The sequence below is a fragment of the Anomaloglossus baeobatrachus genome, chromosome 3, assembly GCF_048569485.1.
Source record: "Anomaloglossus baeobatrachus isolate aAnoBae1 chromosome 3, aAnoBae1.hap1, whole genome shotgun sequence".
Classification (NCBI taxonomy): Eukaryota; Metazoa; Chordata; class Amphibia; order Anura; family Aromobatidae; genus Anomaloglossus; species Anomaloglossus baeobatrachus.
The window spans coordinates 96,263,322-96,285,424 of record NC_134355.1 but is presented as its reverse complement, the minus strand read 5'-3'; the positions used below and the strand labels follow the sequence as shown (position 1 = coordinate 96,285,424).

Below are 22,103 nucleotides of genomic sequence, written 5' to 3'. Positions count from 1 at the left end.
TGACTATCCCACGGGGATTGTCACCATCACAGCACCTTGCGGTCAGGTGCAACATGAGGTGGGACTTCTTAACACTCTTCCTTATGACGTGATCCTAGGAAGGGATCTGCCCTATTTTTGGACTTTATGGAGGGGACCCCCTAAGTCCCCTCAGATATTGGTCGGTCCGGGACCTGAGCCCTATAATCCTGAATCCGGGACACCTGCCGTAGGGGTCACCATGATAGGGACAGAGTGTGAACCCGATAGGTCGCCCCTAGAGGTATTGGCAGGAGAGGCTGAGACGGTCGAGCCCATCCCGGAGTTGGAGGCGTCCCCGGATACGTTTGGGACAGCCCAACTCCAGGACCCTACATTAATACATGCCCGGAGTCGGGTGACAGTAGTTGACGGGGTGGCACAGCTGTCCGGTGCCCAGGTAAGGTACCCCCATTTCGCTCTTAAGCAGGATTTACTCTACCGGGTAGATGAAATACGGGGCGTAGGGGTAGAACAGTTGGTGGTGCCCCAGCCGCATCGCCGGCGGGTCCTCGACTTGGCTCATAAATACCTGATGAGTGGCCACCTAGGGGTCAAGAAAACGCAGGAGCGAATATTGCAAAGGTTCTATTGGCCCGGGGTCTTTGGGGAGGTAAAACGGTTCTGCGAAACCTGCCCGGAGTGTCAGCTTACTGCACCCCTGACCCATTTTCGCAGTCCGTTGGTACCGTTACCCATTATAGAAGTCCCTTTTGAACGGATAGGGATGGATCTGGTGGGGCCCCTCGTAAAGTCCGCTCGAGGGCACCAACACATCCTAGTGATCGTTGACTATGCCACCCGGTATCCCGTGGCGATACCTCTCAGACATACTGCAGCAAATCTTATAGCTCGGGAGTTGTTTGCTGTGTTCTGCCAGGTGGGATTGCCCAAGGAGATCCTTACGGATCAGGGGACCCCATTCATGTCTAAAGTGACCAAAGAGCTATGCCGGCTACTCCAGATCAAGCAGTTGCGTACGTCTGTGTATCATCCTCAAACGGACGGTTTAGTCGAGCGTTTCAATAAAACCCTGAAAACCATGCTAAGAAGGGTGATTTCAAAAGACGGGAAAGACTGGGATATGATGCTTCCCTATTTGATGTTTGCCATACGAGAGGTGCCACAGGCATCCACGGGGTTTTCGCCTTTTGAATTGTTATACGGGCGACATCCCCGGGGATTGTTGGACCTGGCAAAGGAAACATGGGAACAAGAGCCCACCCCCCATAAAAGTGTGATTGAACACATTTTGGGTATGCAGAACCGCATAAGCGCGGTCATGCCAATTGTGAAGGAGCATTTACAGGAGGCTCAGGCCGCGTAAAGCGGCCGCTACAATAGACAAGCCACCGTGCGGACCTTTAAACCCGGGGATCGGGTGTTGGTATTGATCCCCACGGCGGAGAGCAAATTCCTGGCTCAGTGGCAAGGCCCCTATGAGATAAAGGAAAGAGTAGGGGTGGTTAACTATAAAGTATTGCAGCCCGGTAGGCGGAAACCTGAACAAATATACCATGTCAACCTATTAAAACCTTGGCAGGAACGGGAAAGCCTGATGGCTGTTTTTTCCCCACCTCCCTCCTCTTCGGGTCGTTCACATCCGGCTCCAGCGACCTCCGGAGAGGACGAACCGGAAGTAAGGATTGGAGAAGCCCTCACCAAGCAACAGAAGCGAGAGGCCAGACGGTTGGTTCAGCAGAACTCCGATGTCTTCTCCGAGCTGCCCGGTAGGACCAGTCTGATACGACATGATATTGTCACCGAGCCCCACCTGAAGGTACGCCTGAAGTCATACCGGGTACCGGAGGCTCGACGACAAGCCATATCGGAGGAAGTAAAGACAATGTTACGCCTGGGGGTCATCGAAAAATCCCGGAGTGAATGGGCTAGTCCGATTGTCCTAATACCAAAACCCGATGGCTCCTTAAGGTTCTGCAATGACTTTAGGAGATTGAACGAAATATCCAAGTTCGATCTCTACCCCATGCCCCGGGTGGATGAGCTGATTGACAGGCTGGGACAGGCGCGATATTTTACCACGCTCGACCTGACCAAAGGGTACTGGCAGGTGCCACTAACGGAGTCCGCCAAGGAGAAAACCGCTTTTGTTACGCCGGAGGGTCTCTTCCACTATGTTGTCTTGCCTTTTGGGTTACATGGCGCTCCGGCCACGTTCCAGAGGTTGATGGACTTAGTGCTGGAACCCCACCAGGCGTATGCATCAGCGTACCTGGATGACATCATTATTTACAGCTCCGATTGGCAGACCCACTTGGAACAGGTACAAGCGGTGGTGGACGCGCTTCGAACAGCCGGATTGACAGCCAATCCCAAGAAATGTGCATTGGGACTCACGGAAGCCCGCTACTTGGGCTACGTGATAGGCCAAGGAGTGATTAAGCCCCAAATTAACAAGGTTGAGGCGATCCAGAAGTGGCCTAGACCCCTGACCACGAAGCAGGTTAGGGCCTTCCTGGGTATCGTGGGGTACTACAGGAGGTTTGTAAAGGATTTTGCGGGACTATCAGCCCCCTTGACGGACCTTCTCAAAGGCAAGAAGTCCGTCATGGTGCGCTGGACTCCGCAGGCCGAGGACTCCTTCCGGGCCCTGAAGGAGGTCCTGTGCGGACAGCCCGTTCTGGTCAACCCTGATTTCCGGAAGGAGTTCATAGTACAGACTGACGCCTCGGAGATCGGCCTGGGGGCAGTGCAGGTGGTTCAGGGGGAGGAACACCCCGTCACCTTCTTGAGTAGGAAGCTCACCCCTCCCGAGCGGAATTATAGCGTAGTGGAGAAGGAGTGCCTGGCGATTAAGTGGGCCTTGAAGTCCCTACGCTATTACCTGCTGGGACGGCAGTTTCGCTTGGTGACGGATCACTCTCCACTGGTCTGGATGAGGTCCGCCAAGGAACGGAATGCCCGGGTTACCCGGTGGTTCCTTTCTCTGCAAAACTTCCGGTTTACGGTTGAACACCGGGCCGGTAGGTTGCAGGGCAACGCCGATGCCTTGTCCCGCGGCCCGTGTTTGATGGCGGGAGTTCAACCCCGCACGCTTGAACTGAGGGGGGGGGGTATGTGAGACTGTGACCGGGGTTATCTATGACGGCCGGTATGTCTCGCCCCGGTTGTGCTCACTCCATGATAGAAAGTAAATCCACTCTAGGGTTAATGCTGTTTCCCTACGGGCTGAAGGAAGGGTTAAATAGAATCAGGAACGAGGGCAGGTGTGCCGGGTGTGAGGGAGTGAACAGAACTCCCTGAGTTTTCTGCTGGAGAGGCACATGTATTGTGTTATGGACTTTTGTTTGGACATTAAAACCGTGTGCTGTGAACCTTAATGCCTGGATCCCGTGTCTTCTGCTGCGCAGCCGACCGTGCTACCTCACAACGTATACAAACGTTAAAATATAAGAAATGCAAATGTTTAACTCCTGGAGAAGATTATCTCCATATATACCGTATAAATAAAAAATTTAAAGTGGCACACTTCTTATACTAATTAAATTATATATATATGCACAAAAAAAAACGCAAACACTCCAGTCCAACAGGTTCGGTGAAAAAAGTGCGCCTAATTTTTTTTTTCGCCTACAGATGCAATATTTCAGCCCAAGATACTGAGCCATTTTCAAGGCTTACAATCTATGGGCTAAATATGAGCGAAGTGTCTGAGCCCCAAGTTGAAGCAGCAACTTTGAGAACAGTGTGCCAATCATCCAAAGGCTTTGTTTCATTCTACCCAGACACTGGATCAATTGCAACCAGGAAAACCTCTAGAAAACTCCCATAAAAAGGTTTTCTGAATCAACAAAATCATTACAACAGCGAAGCAAATGGAACTTAGTAAAATCTGCTGAAATGCAAAGCTTTCGCTCCGGATGGACATTCCTGGGGGAACCATTCATTTATTTGTTCCCTGTGGCATTCATCATCCTATTACTTTTTCTTTGAAATGATCTGTACAACAGATGTAATATTTGTGCCAAAGGCATGAAAGTCAAGCAGGATTGTATTCAAATAAGGAATTGAGTTATAGCAGCAATGATCTGAATGTAGTCTACAAGGTACATGGAGCTCCAGCTGTGAACATTTCCAATAAAAGTAAAATTTACTAAAGATTCAGAAATGAGCTCCATGTTTAAACAGGTCCATTTAAGTAACTAGTTTATACATATCAAAGTAACACTTCTTGATAAACAAACTGATGCAAAATATGTAATTTATTTAGCAATGCAGTCCACTTTTTTACAAAATGTGTCTCTAGACAGGGCTATTTTACATTTTAGAAGGGTTGCCAGTTTTATCTAACTTTGCTCCATATATCCTGAGGTAATTAAAGGAGGGGGCTGGCCCCGGGCCACCACACTCCTTCACCAAAGAGACTCCATGTGTGGATGTGACTTCAGGTGGGCTGCATGGCACTTACTGGTTTCTTCAGGCTGGTGTCCATCACTCTGCTGGCAGTCATTGTCATTCACAGTTAATAACAGATGAAACACTGGAGTTTACTTAGCTATCCAGAATCGTTCACTTTTATTCTTCACATCATTATGACGGAGATGACTTCTTTTCCCTTCTTTCTCTTAGTGTGGGGCACTGTTCCTCGATCTGTCCCCCAATATCTTGAACCTTATCCTCAAGCTCCGGGGCCTGGGCCTCTTTTCTCCCTATTCCTCACACCTACGTCCGATACTGGACCCTGATGGCTCTCTAGCTGAATGACTCTCTAAGCCCGGCGGGATGAGGCCGGACCTTACCTGAGGGTTCCCTGACCGGCCTTAGCACCAAAGTAAATTCTTCTCTCACTTGAACCCTATACTCAACTGATTCCCTCTCGAGCCTTCCCTCCTTCCTGCATCTATCACTCCCCCTTAACCTTATCCTTTCCTACTCGTCTATCTGAACCCAACCACTAGTGGCCCCTACTGGTAACCGTTCCGGCTCTGCTGCTTTTAGAAGCTGCACTAGCTACCAGCATTTACATATTAACATATACAATACAATTGGTAAAACACATAAAATACATAGCATACCTAGTGCAGGGGCAATACCACCTCCTACACAATCACAAATTAATAGAGCTTATCTCTTGGCCAGAGGGGAGAGAGGGTACAAAAAGTATGTGTAGATCTAGAGGACCTGTCCTGTATCACACAGATAAACCTTTGCTCTAAATAAGCACTGTAAAATGCCTAATCTCCCCTTGGGGGTGGGGGTAAGGAGCGCTGCTGGAAAATTGATCACGTACTGGCACGTTTTCCCACAGGAAGCAGTTGTTGACTCGTTAGTTGACCCCATTACATTTCCAGTCATAAATAATACCATTTTGAAAAAAAAAACAACTTTTTACAAATATATATTATGACAGAAAAAGCCAAGCTTGTGAATTTAAAGCCTCACCAATGTGTACAAAGCCAACCAATAGACTGAACTGGAAAATACTGGTAAGCAGACAACTGGCATGACGCCTCAATAGAGTAATTGTTGAGCTCTGCTCGCCAATGTAGGAAAAAGTTACATCACTTTTTTTATTTGAACTACACCTATTTATAGAAATGTTGAACGTTTAAAAAGTGTATTTTCCTCTAAAGCAGAGGACCTCGTTTAATTTATTTTTTTACCTAATCTACAATATACCAAATAGGGTTGACACACATTATGGAAAAATATAAGAAATAGTCTGCAAAAAAATTTGCTAAAAAGTAAAGATGCAATTGACTTATGTCATTCTATAGTCTGAGTGGTCACAAGCTATAGTTGGCTGTGAATCAGTGAGAGACCATATTAGTTTCTATAAAAGAAAAAAGGATAGGCAGCTACCAGACATCCCAGTTTCCTGTATCAAGGGGCATTTGCCGGGGGCAGGGGCAGACGTGTGTAGGGGTGCGATATAGAGAAGGGGCAGCAAGGTTGGATATTGTGAGGCCAAAGCAAGGATAGGACAGTATTCCGAAGAGATGGGGGAGTGTGATAAGGGGGCACAGTACAGAGACTGGCAGAATAGGGGGATACAGTGAGAGAGGACATTGTGTAGGAGTTCAGTATGAAAAAGGAAAAGGCAGTGTGGAGAGCATGCACCATAAGAGGAACAATGTGTGCATCATAGTTTGTGTAAGGAACATAGTGAGGAGTAATTATTTATTCAGGCACACAGCATAGGGCAGATTTTTTTCATTCAGGAGCATTATAATCATTCTGCTATTTTCAACCCCTTCACCAGCAAATCAGGCCGTGACTGAAGTGAGCCGCTGGTGAAGGACTCACCTGGGTGATGTCACCGCTGATCGCGCGGGTCACTTCAGTCGCAGCCCAAACCTCACAGCGGGCAGTCATGTTCTATAGTGCTTGCTATGAGCGTCAGATATAGCAATGCTGGCAGTGTCGTGGCTCGAGACAGAGAGAGAGAGACTGCCGACGGCGACAAGGAATGGTGCGATCCTCACCGGCGCGTGTTAAACTGTATTGTCAGAGCGATCTAACTAGTTAAATGGCGCGGGTGGATCTAATAGCTGCACATGTCGCATTTAAGGGGCATGCACGACCAAGGTCGCATGGCTATGTCCTTGGTCGTGAAGGGGTTAAGGACACCATGCCAGGATGTGCTGCAGAAGATCGAAGTAGATGGAAGTCTGCAGAGATGACCTGTGGATGTAAAACGTCGTCAGGGAGTCTGGACAAGATGAAGACAAGGAAGACACTTACATATGTTTATTTGTGATACTCACTAATTCTCATCAGAACTGTGATTCCTGTAATATCCCCCATCTGATGATGATTGATAAATCCCAGTATCTCTACTATTTTTAATTCCGTACTGGAAGTTGTAGGATCATGGGGTACAAATGTATATGGGTCTAACCTGACATTGTAATTGATGTACCATCTACTTATGACGTTTTTGACACCGTTTCTATACTGCTGGTGGTTCTGATGATGAATTTCTGTACGGCTGGTGGTTCTGGTGATTTATTTCTGTACTGCTGTATGTTCTGATGATGTATTTTAATACTGCTGGTGTTTCTGATTCTGAATTATTGTGCTTTTATTGGTTCTGATTCTGTACACATGTAGCAATCCATAACTTGTAAGATTATGTGATATATGGCTATGTTAATAAAGTTATGTGCCATCTCACAAGTTAAGGGTCACTATGTATTTATTTATATTGGGAGTATTAAAGGGGTTGTCCAAGTTTGTGATAAGTCTGCAGTCATTCTATGTGACTGCAGGCTTCTGAATTCTCACAACGTGCACACTGCACGCTGTCAAGATTCTCTGGAGTAACGGGAACAATCCTGGAGTGGTACCTGGCGTCTACCGGCAGCTCAGTTCATCTTCACCATAAGAGGTTTTAGTGAAAACATTATAGCCACTTAGACACAGCCCTGCAGAGTAAGCCCAGTCTGGTGCACAGTGGGTCCACACCTGTTAGAGTGACATAAGGCTTCACTCTATGAGAAAATAACATTTTTGATGCACTTATTTTACCTTTTGAGCTCATTCCTAACTATATTAACTTAAAAGTTTCAATACCCATTATCCATTAGGAAGCAAAAGTATTTTTATTGCAATCGCCACCATTGACAGCAGAAGAACATATGCAAATGAAGAGTTTTTCTGCACAAGTTTCGGGTTAAATAATTGCCCTTTAAAGTGCTGACTAAATTCTTATGACTTGTCCACAGATAATAAAAAATCCTTAATATATACCAGGGCGAACTGTGAGGATTAAGGAAACACATAATCCTTCATTTCTTTGCATATATTACTCCGCTTATAGAAAAAAGATATCATGGTGCTATTTCTTGACATGTGTTAAAGGTCTCTTTGATCATAACAACTATTCCAGGATAAGTAGACTGCTTCAGCTCTAATACTGTTACAATTAATGAGCATTTCTCCTTGAAAAATCACCTGAAAATAAAAGTCCTTGAGTCAGCTTTTGTCTTGTTATTGAAAATTCCATTCACAGGTTCTTAGAAAGTGAGAGGACGACCGATTCTTCTACCATTATCAGCTCATAGCCAGGGAGGCGGCAGTGCCAGTGGGGCATGTGTGCTGGGGAAGAGGTGCTAACAAGCCTGTTAGTCTGTCCATCGTAGGTAGGCTGCTGGGGTTTTCAATCAGCTGTCATTCCTAAATTATAATTTAGGCATCAAATCTTCATATTTATGCATGATCATTGCTCCTGTGAGTAATAATATCTATATTTTTTTCCCCTGTACTTCTCGAAAAAGATGATTGTTCAAATCAAGCACTGGCACTTGGTGCACCCTATGTGTGGAGACCAAGCAGTTCAGTGTAACGTCTCACCTACGTGTTGTTACACACCTGTCCTGGATCCATGCTTTGCTTCCCTCACTTTGGTCCACTATACTCTGTTGTGCTTTGGTTGGGCTTTGCAGATGGCCCATCTGATCCCATGTGCTTCTCTGCCTGGGCCTATATAGTCCCATTAAGACTTTTTAGTGTTCCTAAGACCTGTCTGCCTGTGGCTTCTAGTACTTTAGCTACCCATCTGCCTGCATCTCTGCAAATGGTCTCCTGTCCGTCAGTGGTCTCCCGTCCATCAGCTGTGTCCTGCATGCCTTACCCGTCTGCTGCAATGACACCCGTGGCACATGCACCCACCTGGACCTTGGGCTTGGAGGATCCATCTCACCAGGCGAGCCTAACATTTGTTTTACAAAAAAGTATGAAGAAGCGCAGGGCACTCAATGAGCAGTAGCTTAAAAAATACCTTTATTTCAGCAACAGATTACATCAATATCGTGGGGGGAAGGAATGAACAGACGTCCGGCACAACAGATGACGACCGTTTCGTGCTCAGCAAGCACTTCAACAGTTCTTGTAGATCTGTTGAAGTGCTTGCTGAGCACGAAACGGCCGTCATCTGTTGTGCCGGACGTCTGTTCGTTCCCTCCCCCTACAATATAGATGTAACTTGTTGCTGAAATAAAAGGTATTTTTTAAGCTACTGCTCATTGAGTGCCCTGCGCTTCTTAATACTTTTTTGTGGACTATGGGATTACTTGCAGGGGCACCGCTGGTTGAGCACTAGCTATCATTATGCCTGAGCAAGCGGCCCCATAGAGACGTTGAAATATAGCGCTACAGCCTGATTTTTTGGAGCAGTCAGTGATTAGTGCCCAGTGTTCACTGCTTTTCCACTGCTGAACATTTGTTTAACATCTACTCCATCTACCCCTACTTTTCCTTGACAGATGTGGCTTTACAGGTAAAGATGAGCGAACGTTTGGAGGCTCAGTTTGCTGGCAGCAAACACACTGAACCTCCATGTGTCGGAACCTTGCCCATGGAGGTTCGGAAACACGGACTGGCAGTTTGAGTGTCCACCCACATACAACCGGCTATAAGCAGATCACTTCCGAGGGAGGGTAGGCGAGCATTTTCAAAAATTTGTGGGGGGGATTGCACACTACATCTGATCACGCTGTTGTTACCCCCAGTGTGAACCGTTCAAACACTGCAAGCGGCTCACACAGGGATGAGCACCAAGCACCCCTGATCACAGCATTGCTTGTGCAAATTAAGTTCGCACGTAAAGCATTCGAATTCCAAACCTGAGCCCTGTTTTTTTAAGTTAGTGTTCGGTTCGAACACCGAACCTCAAGTTTGCTCATCTCTATTTACAGGAACCAGAGAAGGGCAGTAATAGATAAAAAACAAGTAGTTAGGAAGGTTGCACTGAACTGTTTGGCCACGCCACTAGGCACCGAACGCTTATGCTTGGTTTGAATAGTCTTTGTGCTGACAAACTCACTATAAATAAATTGCATTGAGATGTGTACTGGTGGTGATAGGCATTGGGTGATAAGAATTAATATTAGTCTTTAATAACTGACAGCAAACCCAAGACAGCTATACGATACCAATTTCACAAGTATCCTGAAGACAATTGAGGTGGCCTTGGTGCAGTGGAATAGAGCGAAGCAGTCATGGTTCGGCAGGATCAATACCATTAAAATGGATATCCTGCCACAACTATTATACTTCTTTCAGGCGTTACCTTTGCTGCTGCCGGCTTCGTTCTTCTCCCGTCTTAAGTCCGCGGTAACTAAATTTGTATGGGCACATGAGCATCCCCGCTTGTTCTATTCTCTTCTTAGCAGATCTAGGGAAATGGGCGGCACGGGTCTTCCAAACTTTCGCCTTTATGCCTCGATGGGAACATGCATGACCTGTTCCATGGCCGGTCAACGAAAAACTGGGCGGAATTTTCTTAGTGCACATCCAGCCCACTGGCACTTCTCTGGTCTTATGTGAGGCCAGGAAGGAACACAATTCCCCTTCATCACTAGAATTCTGCTGTACTTTCTTAGAAGGTGTAGCAGATCACATCATATATTTTCCGTCCCAGGACCCTTAACAACCATATACGATAACCCATTGTTCCCAGCAAGTGCATGCAGGCAGGTTTTCCTACACAAGCCAAGGGCCAATCACCTGATTATATCTGACATTATATGCCAAACAGGTATTAGACCTTTACAAGGCTTTTTTCCAAGGGGGGGAAACCTCTGAAGATGCTTGGTTCCTTCACAGGCAAAAAGGTAGTTTCATCAGATCCCTGTCGCGCCAAGCTGTTTATCGCCCGCATACCACATTTGAGAACCTGTTTCTCCGATAGGACCCTCCAGATCATACCCTGTCACTACTGTATAAGATGCTTCGAGAGGGCATGCCTGGGGCAAGCAATGATAATCCTCCCTTCTTGACTACATGGGAACGGGACTTAGGCAGAAACTTTTCTGCAGAGGAGTGTGCAAACATATATCAGTTTACTTGTACGGTGTCACAGGAGAGGAATTACAAGGTATTGTCTAGATGATACAGGTGCCCCACGGCCATCGGCACCATGTTTCCTCTGGCATCAGACATATGCTGGAGATGTCTAAAGGAGAAGGCCACATATCTGCACGTGTGGTGGTCATGTCCACCAATGAAACTTTTTTGGAATGAAGCCATTACTCTAGCCAACAAACACTTTTTATTTCCTGTGGTGTCGACATCGGAGCTGGCAATGCTATCCCTAGGGGAGTTCTGTCTCCAGGTACAAGAAGGGCTTACTTAAATATATATTGTCCGCAGCTAGGAGGCGGATCTCGAGGTACTGGAGACAGGAGAAGTCTCCGTCACATGCTGAACTGGTGTTGGAAATTAACAACATATTCAGTATTCAGGATGGAAGATTTGATAGGCCAGACCTCTGGTAGGTCTCACAAGGTATTTGATACGTGGTCGCCCTGGATTATGTTCCGGGTCTCGCCTGACATGGCTGAGTGGCTGAACTCATAGAGGTCAGATAACTTGACCCTCCTCTTGTCAGTAGAACCCTTTTTCAGAAGGTCTTATGTTGTCTTGGATTGGGCTGGTCATCCCGATGAGACTCTACGTCTTTCCTTTATCTTTTATTTTTTTCTTCTCCCTTTACCTCTCTATCTACACTTTCCCTTCCGTTTTTCTGCATTTGTGGACGTCATCTAATATTTGTATATGGATATTCAGTGCGAATAATAGAGACATTAAAATAATTTGATTTACAAAAAAAATTAGTCTTTAATAGTATTTTGAGTCAGTAGGAATACAACTTAGGGGAAAAAAAAATCCAAGTTAAAACAGGTCAGTAAGCTGGAGACCTCCAGTACAAAGCTTAACTCCATCTGTGCCCTGTACATTTATTTTATTCACTTATATAGCACCATTAACTCCATAGCGCTTTACAGATGTGATAATCACTGTCCACATTGGGGTTCACAATCTAGTATTTCTTTGGAGTGTGGTAGGAAACCAGAGAACCTGGAGGAAACCCACGCAAAACACAAGGAGAACATACAAACTCCTTCCAGATGTTGTCCTTGGTGAGATTTGAATCCAGAACCCCAGCGCTGCAAATCAACAGTGCTAACCACTGAGCCACCGTGCTGCCCATTCCTGCCTTACATATTTCAAAGCAGCGAGGTGGCTGCACATGCCCTTGGTATCTCACATGTGTTGGGTATAAAGGGGGCTTTACACGCTACGTTATCGTTAATGTTTTATCGTCGGGGTCACGTCGTTAGTGACGCACATCCGGCGTCATTAACGATATTGCAGTGTGTATCGCTTACCAGCGACCTTAAACGTCCTCCAAAGTGGTGAAAATCGTTCACCATGGAGAGGTCGTCCTAAAACCAAAAATTGTTAATGGTTGTTTAAAGATGTTGTTCCTCGTTCCTGCGGCAGCACACATCGCTGTGCGTGACAACGCAGGAGCGAGGAACCTCTCCTTACCTGTGTCCCGCCCGCAATGAGGAAGGAAGTAGGTGGGCAGGATGTTCTTCCCGCTCATCTCCGCCCCTCCGCTTTGATCGGCCGGCCGCTTAGTGACGTCACGGTGACGTCGCCATGACGCCGAACGCACCTCCTCCTTGAGGGAGGGATTGTTCGGCAGTCACAGCTACGCCGCCGACCAGGTAAGTGCGTGTGACGCTGCCGTAGCGATAATGTTCGCTGCGGCAGCGATCACACGATATCGCATGCACGACGGTGGCGGGTGCTTTTGCGTACGATATCACTAGCAATTGCTAGAAATATCGTAGCTTGTAAAGCCCACTTAACATTTTAGTCTTGGGTACTAAAGATAATGTGATAATACACAGGCGTCTCACAGCTTTGGGCCTTGCTCTGTTATCCGGCATCGCTGTGTGCTGGAAGTCACAGGCAACTGGAAGAGCACCTAAAGTCTGCCGACTTCCAGTCAGCAGACAATTGCACACATTGCACAATAATAAATCTACATAGAATAAGCAATATTGTACATCTCTAATTAGAAAGTCTGTACATTGTATACATCATTTTTTTTTTAATTATACATACAACATTTTGTTATAATTTGATGTATTGTAAAAACTACGTATAAACATTTCTTTTTCTTTTAGTCTCTTTATAGAGCTTGATTTGTGGTTTATATTTGTTTTGAAGACTAAAATAAGATCATTTCCATACAAACCCACTCTGAAGCCTATAATTACACTTCTCCATAGGAACAAGACACTGCGCTTCTATTCAATGGGAGTTTCCATAAGAATTTCAAGAAGGAAAAAAAATAGATATAAAAATATGCTTTATAGAGCGGGATAATAAACTCCATACATTAATCAACAAGTCACATCTAGACAGGGCAGGTCTTATGATGGATGGGGCTCTTTGTGGCACCTTCTGTTAGAACTCTTCTCCATATGGTATTCTTTATAGTGTACAAGAAACCATATCGTATAGCAGGGATCCCCGACCCGTGGCTCCAGAGTTACTGCTGTGTGGCTCGCAGGATGTCAGCTAGTACAGATTTAGATTGCAATATTTGCAGGGGTTGCAATCTAAATTTGACCTTGCAGAGTTAGGCGATGGCTAACGTTAGATGAGAAGAAACCATGAAACAGGTACAGCATTGAAATTAGCTCCTCTTCCAGAGTGAAACATCATCTTCACTCCTGCGCTAATGAGGCTGGACATCCTGGACCTGAGCTACAAATATTAGCATTCAATATATCAATATATTATACCACTATTCCTGGTACCTGTTCTTCTTCTGTATATACAGTACAGACCAAATGTTTGGACACATCTTCTCATTCAAAGAGTTTTCTTGATTTTCATGACTCTGAAAATTGTAGATTCACATTGAAGACATCAAAACTATGAATTAAAACATGTGGAATAAAATACTTAAAAAAGTGTGAAGCAACTGAAAATATGTCTTATATTCTAGGTTCTTCAAAGAAGCCACCTTTTGCTTTGATTACTGCTTTGCATACTTTTGGCATTCTCTTGATGAGCTTCAAGAGGTAGTCACCGGAAATGGTCTTCTAACAGTCTTGAAGGAGTTCCCAGAGATGCTTAGCACTTGTTGGCCCTTTCGGTCCAGCTCAACCCAAACCATCTCGATTGGGTTCAGGTCTGGTGACTGGAGGCCAGGTCATCTGGCGTAGCACCCCATCACTCTCCTCCTTAGTCAAATATCCCTTACACAGCCTGGAGGTGTGTTTGTGGTCATTGTCCTGTTGAAAAATAAATGATGGTCCAACTAAACACAAACCAGATGGAATAGCACGCCGCTGTAAGATGCTGTGGTAGCCATGCTGGTTCAGTATGCCTTCAATTTTGAATAAATCCCCAACAGTGTCACCAGCAAAGCACCCACACACCATCACACCCTGCTCCTCCATGCTTCACGGTGGGAACCAGGCATGTAGAGTCCATTCGTTCACCTTTTCTGTGTCGCGCAAAGACACGGTGGTTGGATAAAAAGATCTCAATTTTGGACTCATCAGACCAAAGCACAGATTTCCACTGGTCTATTGTCCATTCCTTCTGTTCTTTAGCCCAAACAAGTCTCTTCTGCTTGTTGCCTGTCCTTAGCAGTGGTTTCCTAGCAGCTATTTTACCATGAAGGCCTGCTGCACAAAGTCTCCTCTTAACAGTTGATCTAAAGATGTGTATGCTGCTAGAACTCTGTGGCATTGACCTAGTCTCTAATCTGAGCTGCTGTTAACCTGCGATTTCTGAGGCTGGTGACTCGGATAAACGTATCCTCCGCAGCAGAGGTGACTCTTGGTCTTCCTTTCCTAAGGCAGTCCTCATATGAGCCAGTTTCTTTGTAGCGTTTGATGGTTTTTGCCACTGCACTTGGGGACACTTTCAAAGTATTCCCAATTTTTCGGACTGACTAACTTTCATTTCTTTTCATTTCAAGTTTCACAATTTTTTGTTACGTATTTCATTCCACATGTGTTAATTCATAGTTTTGATGCCTTCAATGTGAATCTACAATTTTCAGAGTCATGAAAATAAAGAAAACTCTTTGAATGAGAAGGTGTGTCCAAACTTTTGGTCAGTACTGTATATGAATGTGCGGCCCCCGTGCCAGCAGCCGGCGCTGCTCGGATCCGGGCCTTCAGGGGTGGTGGCACGAGGGTCTCCGGACCCGGGGGTCTCGCGGACAAGCTGAATAAATGGGGGGGGACGTAGATGTACGGGCTAGGCCGTAGTAAGTTTGTGACGCCACCCACGGTGTGTGGTGAGGTGGGACACCACCGCTGCTGTTATGGGGCACCTGGGGGGAGATGTTGTGCAGCAAGTTGTTAACTCCTCCGTGGGTAGGGATGGTGGCCTCGGGACCCGGTGGCTCGGTGCAGGAGATGGCGACGGCAGGGAAGTGCTGGTGTACTCACTGTTAGTAAAACACACAAGTCTCTGGTAAACCAAGGTGATGGTGGCCGGTGCCGCGGCCGGGTCCCCCACCCGGCTGGTGGTCTCTATCCTTTTCCTGCACTGCTTTGTGTAAGGTGGACTTTCCTAGTGTGAAACTCAGGAGTCCGCTCCCGGCTGGATGTAGCCTAAGGAGCCGTGCCTGCAGACGCTGGCCCGTGGGATCTATGGGCCCTGGCGGTGACCTCTTACCCTAATCGGTGGGCTGTTGTCTTCTATGAGGGACTTTGGGTGGGACAGGACCTCTAGTCCTGGCCTCAATCAGTTAATTAACCAGTTCCACTTGGTTCTGGTCCTGGCTTCAGGGTCCGAGTACCCCCCTTTGTGCTCCGGTTTCCGGGTCGGTTCCCCGTGTCGGTACCGGCGGGCTACAACCCTGTCCCGGTCTACCTCTGTTCCACCGAACCGTCTTCCCGTTTCCTGCTGACAGAGACCACAGTCTGCCTCCTAGCCAGTGGCACCAGGGCTCCTACCCTGGTACCTTTCAATTTGAACTCTCTTGCTGGAGCTACACTTATCTCCAGCCCACACTCCTCTCCAAACTGAACTTCAGACTCTGACTGTTTTCCCGCCCCGGGCTGTCTGGATCCCTGGGTGGGCATGTCCCAACCGCCTGGTCACGCCCACTGGTGTGTCTATCTTTCCCTAAGGGCAGTGACTAGGGTTTCTTGTTGGCTGTATGTTTCCAAGTGAGGGAACGGTGTAGTGCGGGGGCCTAACTGTGACTACCTGGTTTTGCCAGGACGTCACACTAACATGGTAAGTGGGAGGAGCTTTGAGATCCCTATGCAAACTTGGCACATTACAACCCTCTCCCCCACCCCTAGTACATTGTTCTCGGCCTGCCAATGTCCATGTACCATATTAGTGCCCATACTGTAGAACCACGTAGGGAACTCATATGTTGTGATCATAGAGGCACATTGATGCTCACATTTATTTCTCCGTAAAAAGACTTTGGCTCTTGACAGTGGCTCCCATCCTTTCTTACATCAAGTAATGCTTCCATACAGTCACCTAAATAACAAAGCTATACAGTGCTGCCACTACCATATACTGCCATTTCTTTATCTACCCAGTAGCCATGTCAACAGTAGCCACGTCAAGGCCTTGACGTGGCTACTGGGCAGATATAGAAATGGCTATTGTGTATGCTAAATATCTAAATTTTTCCTATATTTCCTTAAGCAGTAAGGCATATCTATATTCTTACATTCATTGTTTGCATGCCTTAGGCCAGGGGTGGGGGAACCTCCGACCCGCGGGCCACATGTGGCCCCCGATGACATTTTATGCGGCCCCTGGGCCCATTCCAGGGGACTGCAGTACTCGGGCGGCAGCCGCGGTCTTGTCGGCTGCCGGCCCTTTAAATCACAATGTGTGGTGCGCATAATATTAGGCCCTAGCATTCTGGTCTGTGCCAGCGTGCTGAAGACGTACTTTGTGGGCAGGGAAAGCATGAGATGCACTGCACTCCCGTCCCACAGAAGAAGAGAAGCAGCAGGTTTACCGGCCTCCCTGTACATGCCTCCCGCGGTGCTGTGAGCCTTCTGTCTCCCATGCTGCTGTGAGATTCCTGCCTCCTGCGGTGCTTTGAGTGTCCTGTCTCCCCCGGTGGTGCTGTAAGACTCCTGCCTCCCACGGTGCTGTGAGACTATAGGGGTGCATTATATATGGAGGACTATGGGGCTGCATAATACAATATGAAGGTCTATGGGGCTGCATTATAATATATGATGGACTATGGGGGTGCATTATAATACATGCAGGGCTATGGGGGCTACATTATATTATATGGAGGACTATGGGGTGCAGTATAATATATGGAGAGCTATGGGGTGAATTATAATACGTGGAGGACTATGGGACTTGTATTATAATAATTGAAGGGCTATGAGGGCTACTTTATACATGGAGGACTATGGGAAATGCATTATAATACATGGAGGACTTTGGGGGTGCATTCTAATATATGAAGGGTTATGTGGGACCCTTTATACTATATGGATGGCTATGTGGGGGCCATTATTGTATTTGGAGAACTATATAGGAGGGGGGACAAAGATACAAGCATGGGATTGGAAAGCTTTGTGCTGAGGAAATGAGACTCTTTCCCTCAGCACCCAGCTTTCCAATGCTCTGCTATATCTCTTCCCTCAGCACCCAGCTTTCCTATGCTGTGATATGGAAAAGCTGGGAGCTGAGGGAAAGATGTATAGCTGAACATAGGGAAGCTGGGTGCCGAAGACAAGATGGCTATCAGAACATAGGAAAGCTGAGTGCTGATAGAGGGATTTCAGATTATGGGAAATCTGGGTGCTGAGAGAAAGAGCCAAGTGTCAGAATCATTATCCTGTACCCCAAGTGTTGGTGCACGTGGGGGAGGGGGGCAGGTCCAAACTTTTCCAGGTGGCCCATCAAGCTCTTGTTAGACCACTGTATTTGTCCACTGCTTATTGCTATGTAATCTGAGAGCATCATGATGGTAGAGGCAGAGACCCGGATTCTAGCAATTGGCAGGTTGCTAGTCTCTGTTTTACTCTTTTAATAAACTCAGTGTTTTATCAGCAGGAGATTAGGGGGACCATGTGTCTTGTGCCTCCTAGTTCAACTACGCCCCTACCACGGATTTCTGTCAGTATACAGTGTACACAGATATCTACCAATCAGTGGTGTGGGTGGGGTTATACAGGGCCCAGTGTTCAGACCACTGCTAATTTTGCAGCAAATAAAACTGATTGTATGACAACTGCTGCACCCAGCAAACTAAAGCCTGCTTTACACGCTGCAATTTCTCGGGCAATCGCATGTGCGATCGCATGTGCGATCACAACCGCCCCCATCGTTTGTGCGGCACGGGCAATTTCTTGCTCGTGTCGCACAAAGTCGTAACCCCCGTCACATGTACTTACCTTCCAAACGACCTCGCTGCGGGCGACAAACATCCACTTCCTAAAGGGGGAGGGACGTTCGGCGTAACAGCGACGTAACACAGCGGCCGGCCAATAGAAGCGGAGGGGTGGAGATGAGCGGGACGTAAACATCCCGCCCACCTCCTTCCTTCAGCATTGCTGGCGGCCGCAGGTAAGCTGCAGTTCGTTCCCGAGGTGTCACACGGAGCTATGTGTGCTGCCTCGAGAACAATGAACAACCGGCACGCATAAAGACGTTCGATTTTTAGGAAATGAGCGACGTGTCAAAGATCAACGATAAGGTGAGTATTTTTGCACGATCACACTCGCTCATAGCTGTCACACGCTACGATATGTCAAACGATGCCTGATGTGCGTCACTACCGACGTGACCCCAACGACATATCGTAAAATATATCGTAGTGTGTAACGTGCCCTTTAGGCTTCTTTCACACTTGCGTTGAATGGCATCTGTCACAATGCGTTGTGTAAGGCATGTGACGGATGCCTTGCAAAAAGTGTGATAATAAAGGCAACGGATTCCAGTGAAATAACGCTTTGCCTTAAGTTTTCTTTAGCCGAAAGAGAGCCCTCATCTTCACCGCACACATCCCGACACTACAGCCCTCATCTTCACCACACACACACCGGCACTACCGCTCACATCATCACCGCACACACAACGACACTACCGCCCACATCATCACCGCACACACAACGACACTACCGCCCACATCACCACACACACCCCGGCACTACAGCCCTCATCTTCACCGCACACACCCCGACACTACCGCCTACATCACCGCATACACGCACGCACTACCTCACCCATCATCACCACACACGCACGCACTACCGCACTCATCACCGCACACACCCCGGCACTACCGCTCCCATCACCACACACACACAGGCATTACCTCAGTGACGTCCCCCCTGACAGCGCGATTCATTTCAGTTGCTGCCTGGAGCTCACAGGAGCGACAGTGTTCTACTGCTGCTCCTGTCAGCTTCATGTAAAGTGGTGAAAGAGGGTGTTTTTTGTCTTTTATTCCAAATAAAGGATTTATTCGGGTGTATGTGTTTATTTACTTTTCACTTACAGGTTAATCATGGAATGTGTCTCATAGACACCTGCCATGATTAACCTAGGACTTAGTGGCAGCTATGGGCTGCTGCCATTAACTCCTTATTACCTCGATTGCCACCTCACCAGGGCAATTCGGGATGAGCCGGGTAGAGTCCCGGGACTGTCACAGCTAATGGATGCGGAAATTCCAGCTGATATTTTTAGGCTGGGGGCTCCCCATAATGTGGGGCTCCCCATCCAGAGAATACCAGCCTTCAGCCGTGTGGCTTTACCTTGGCTGGTATCAAAATTGGAGGGGACCGCACGCAGTTTTTTTTAATTAATTAATTTATTGTACTGCACGATATAGACCTGCCCACCGGCAGCTGTGATTGGTTGCAGTGAGACGGATCTGACTGCAACCGTGGGGGCGGGTCTGACTGCAAGCAATCATAGGCGCCGGTGGGCAGGGGAAGCAGTGAATACTAGATGGAATAATGAGCGGCCGGCTTTTTCAAAAGAGGAAAAGCCGCCGGAGCTTTGTGACAACTGTGCAGCGTTGCGCCCGTGATCGGTGAGTATGAGAGAGGGGGGGAGAGGTGGGGAGAGAGACAAGGAGTGATTTTAAACGATTTCGATTGTTCTGCTGGACATGCTGAGCATGCGCAGTAGAACGTGACGGAATCCGTCAGCGGATTCCGCCGCTTAGCGCATAGCGTCGGAATCCGCCATCACAGACAATCATTAGATACCGTGGCGTATTCTAACGGAATCCGACAAGGTGCGCTATTTTAACGACACAAAAAACGCTACATGCAGCGTTCCTTCCACCCGACGCAGCGTCAAAATAACGCTGCATCGTGCAGCGGATGCAACGCAAGACCATCCGTTGCTATCCGTAGCTAATAGAAGTCTATGAGGAATAAAACGGTTTCCTGCAACGGTTACCGTAATTCCTCAAGGCTGCGGATAGCAACGGAAGCTGTCCAACGCAAGTGTGAAAGTAGCCCAAGTGATCAATAACATATGGGTCTCTGTCCCTGTGTCATGCTGATGTCCGATTACATAGCAAAAACCTGATGACAGATTCCCTTTAATTCTGCACGACAGAATGCTCTACAACAACAACTTTTTAAACTTATGAACAAAAAAAATAAAATAAACCAGATTAGCTACAACAGATTACTTAATCTTTAGCATGGACATAAGGTTAAAGACAAAGCTCAACAGACGTCTGTGCACATCGGTCAGATCACAGACCAAAATACACAGCCTGGCAGCAGGGCTCCTGGCCCAAAATCAGCAGCCTCATGGGTGTCTATGATCGTAGCGATGTGCGCAGATGTGTGAATGGCTTTTAAAGTGATCGGACTCCTGCAAAATCCATTGCAAGTGGAAGCGAATGTTCATGCCACCCAGCAAGCGTTAATTAACACTGCTCACATGCAATGTGAAGGTCAGCCTTCCAATTAATCAGAGCTAGTTCAAGGATGAGAACCAAGGTCTTTTTTTTAAAAAAAAAAAAAGCTTTATAGATTTGATGGAATGAATTAACTGGCTCCTTGAGCAACAAGCACCATAAAATCCAGACAGAAACCCTCGACAAAAAGAAACAGTCAGGCACAGAGGAGTCCGAACATGGAGAGAGTCCATCAGTTTTTCCCAGCCAGTTTGGCTGGCACACATTGGTGGACACAGACAGAAGAGGGCCCCTGTGCAAGAACAGTATATGGGCCCTCTGCAGTCCAATAGCTCATCATAAGGCACAATTCCACCTACTTTTTATGTGGATGTAGCCCCCTTGCCTCTTGGGCTCCTGTGCAATTGCACAGGTTGCAACAATTATATGTCCGCCCCTACTAAGTCATCTCCTATAAGTAAATAGGGACAGTATACAGTAGTTTTCAATTAAAGCAAATCTGACAGGTGCAATATGCACACAGGACCACGAGCAGTTCTGGGTGCATATTGCTAATCCCTGCCTAAGCATCCTATAACTAGTAGCATAAAGAGATCTTTAGATAAAGTATTTCTAAAGATCTTTTACCATATGCTAATGAGGCCAGGGACTAGTCGCAAGGGTGTCAGTTCACTTGGCTAGTCGGACCCCTTAGCATGTAAGCACGCCCCTTTGGGCAGGCTAACATGCAAATGAATGAGCAGTGTCAGCGGCATGGTCGCTCTCACCTCAGCTGCCACCTCTGGTTTTTGGCTCAGTTCGATCAGAATGTCCCTGTACTTCCGGGCATGCGCACTACACCAGTTTGAAGCCAGGACGCGTACACCCGGTTTCATACACCCGGTCACATTCTGATCATGCGCACTGAGCCAAAAAACAGCAGTGGCAGCTGATCTGAAAGCGAACATGCCTCCCTCTGACGCTGCGCATTCATTAACATATTAGTACACCAACAGGGGTGTGCTAAGGGGGCCGACTAGCCAAGGGAAGTAATGCCCTTGCGACTAGTCCCCTCGCTCATTAGCATATGATAAAAGATCTTTAGAAATACTTTTTCTAAAGATCTCTTTATCTATGCTACTAGTTACAGGGATTAGGAATACGCACCCAGAACTGTTCGTGGCTAGTGTTGAGCGGATCCGAATTCGCAAAATCCAGATCCGCACGGTTACAGAGCCCGATCAGAGTCCGACCAGTACCCGGGATTCGGGGTGCACGATCCAGATCCGTTTTTTTTTTTCCGCTCTCTCTCACTCTCTCTCGTCCCGAATCCGACTCCCCATTGATTTACATGGACGCGGATTCCGGATCGGATCCGGACTTCTGCGGCAACCCGATCCGGATCCGCCGGACCCGGATTATAACCGAT

General features: G+C 47.1%; 1 protein-coding gene across 8 annotated transcripts in view; it reads right to left on the bottom strand.

Annotated features, from left to right (window-relative positions):
* Window positions 1-22,103, bottom strand: part of CCDC88A (coiled-coil domain containing 88A) — a 302,568-nt gene that overhangs the window by 228,096 nt on the left and 52,369 nt on the right. The window lies entirely within an intron of this gene.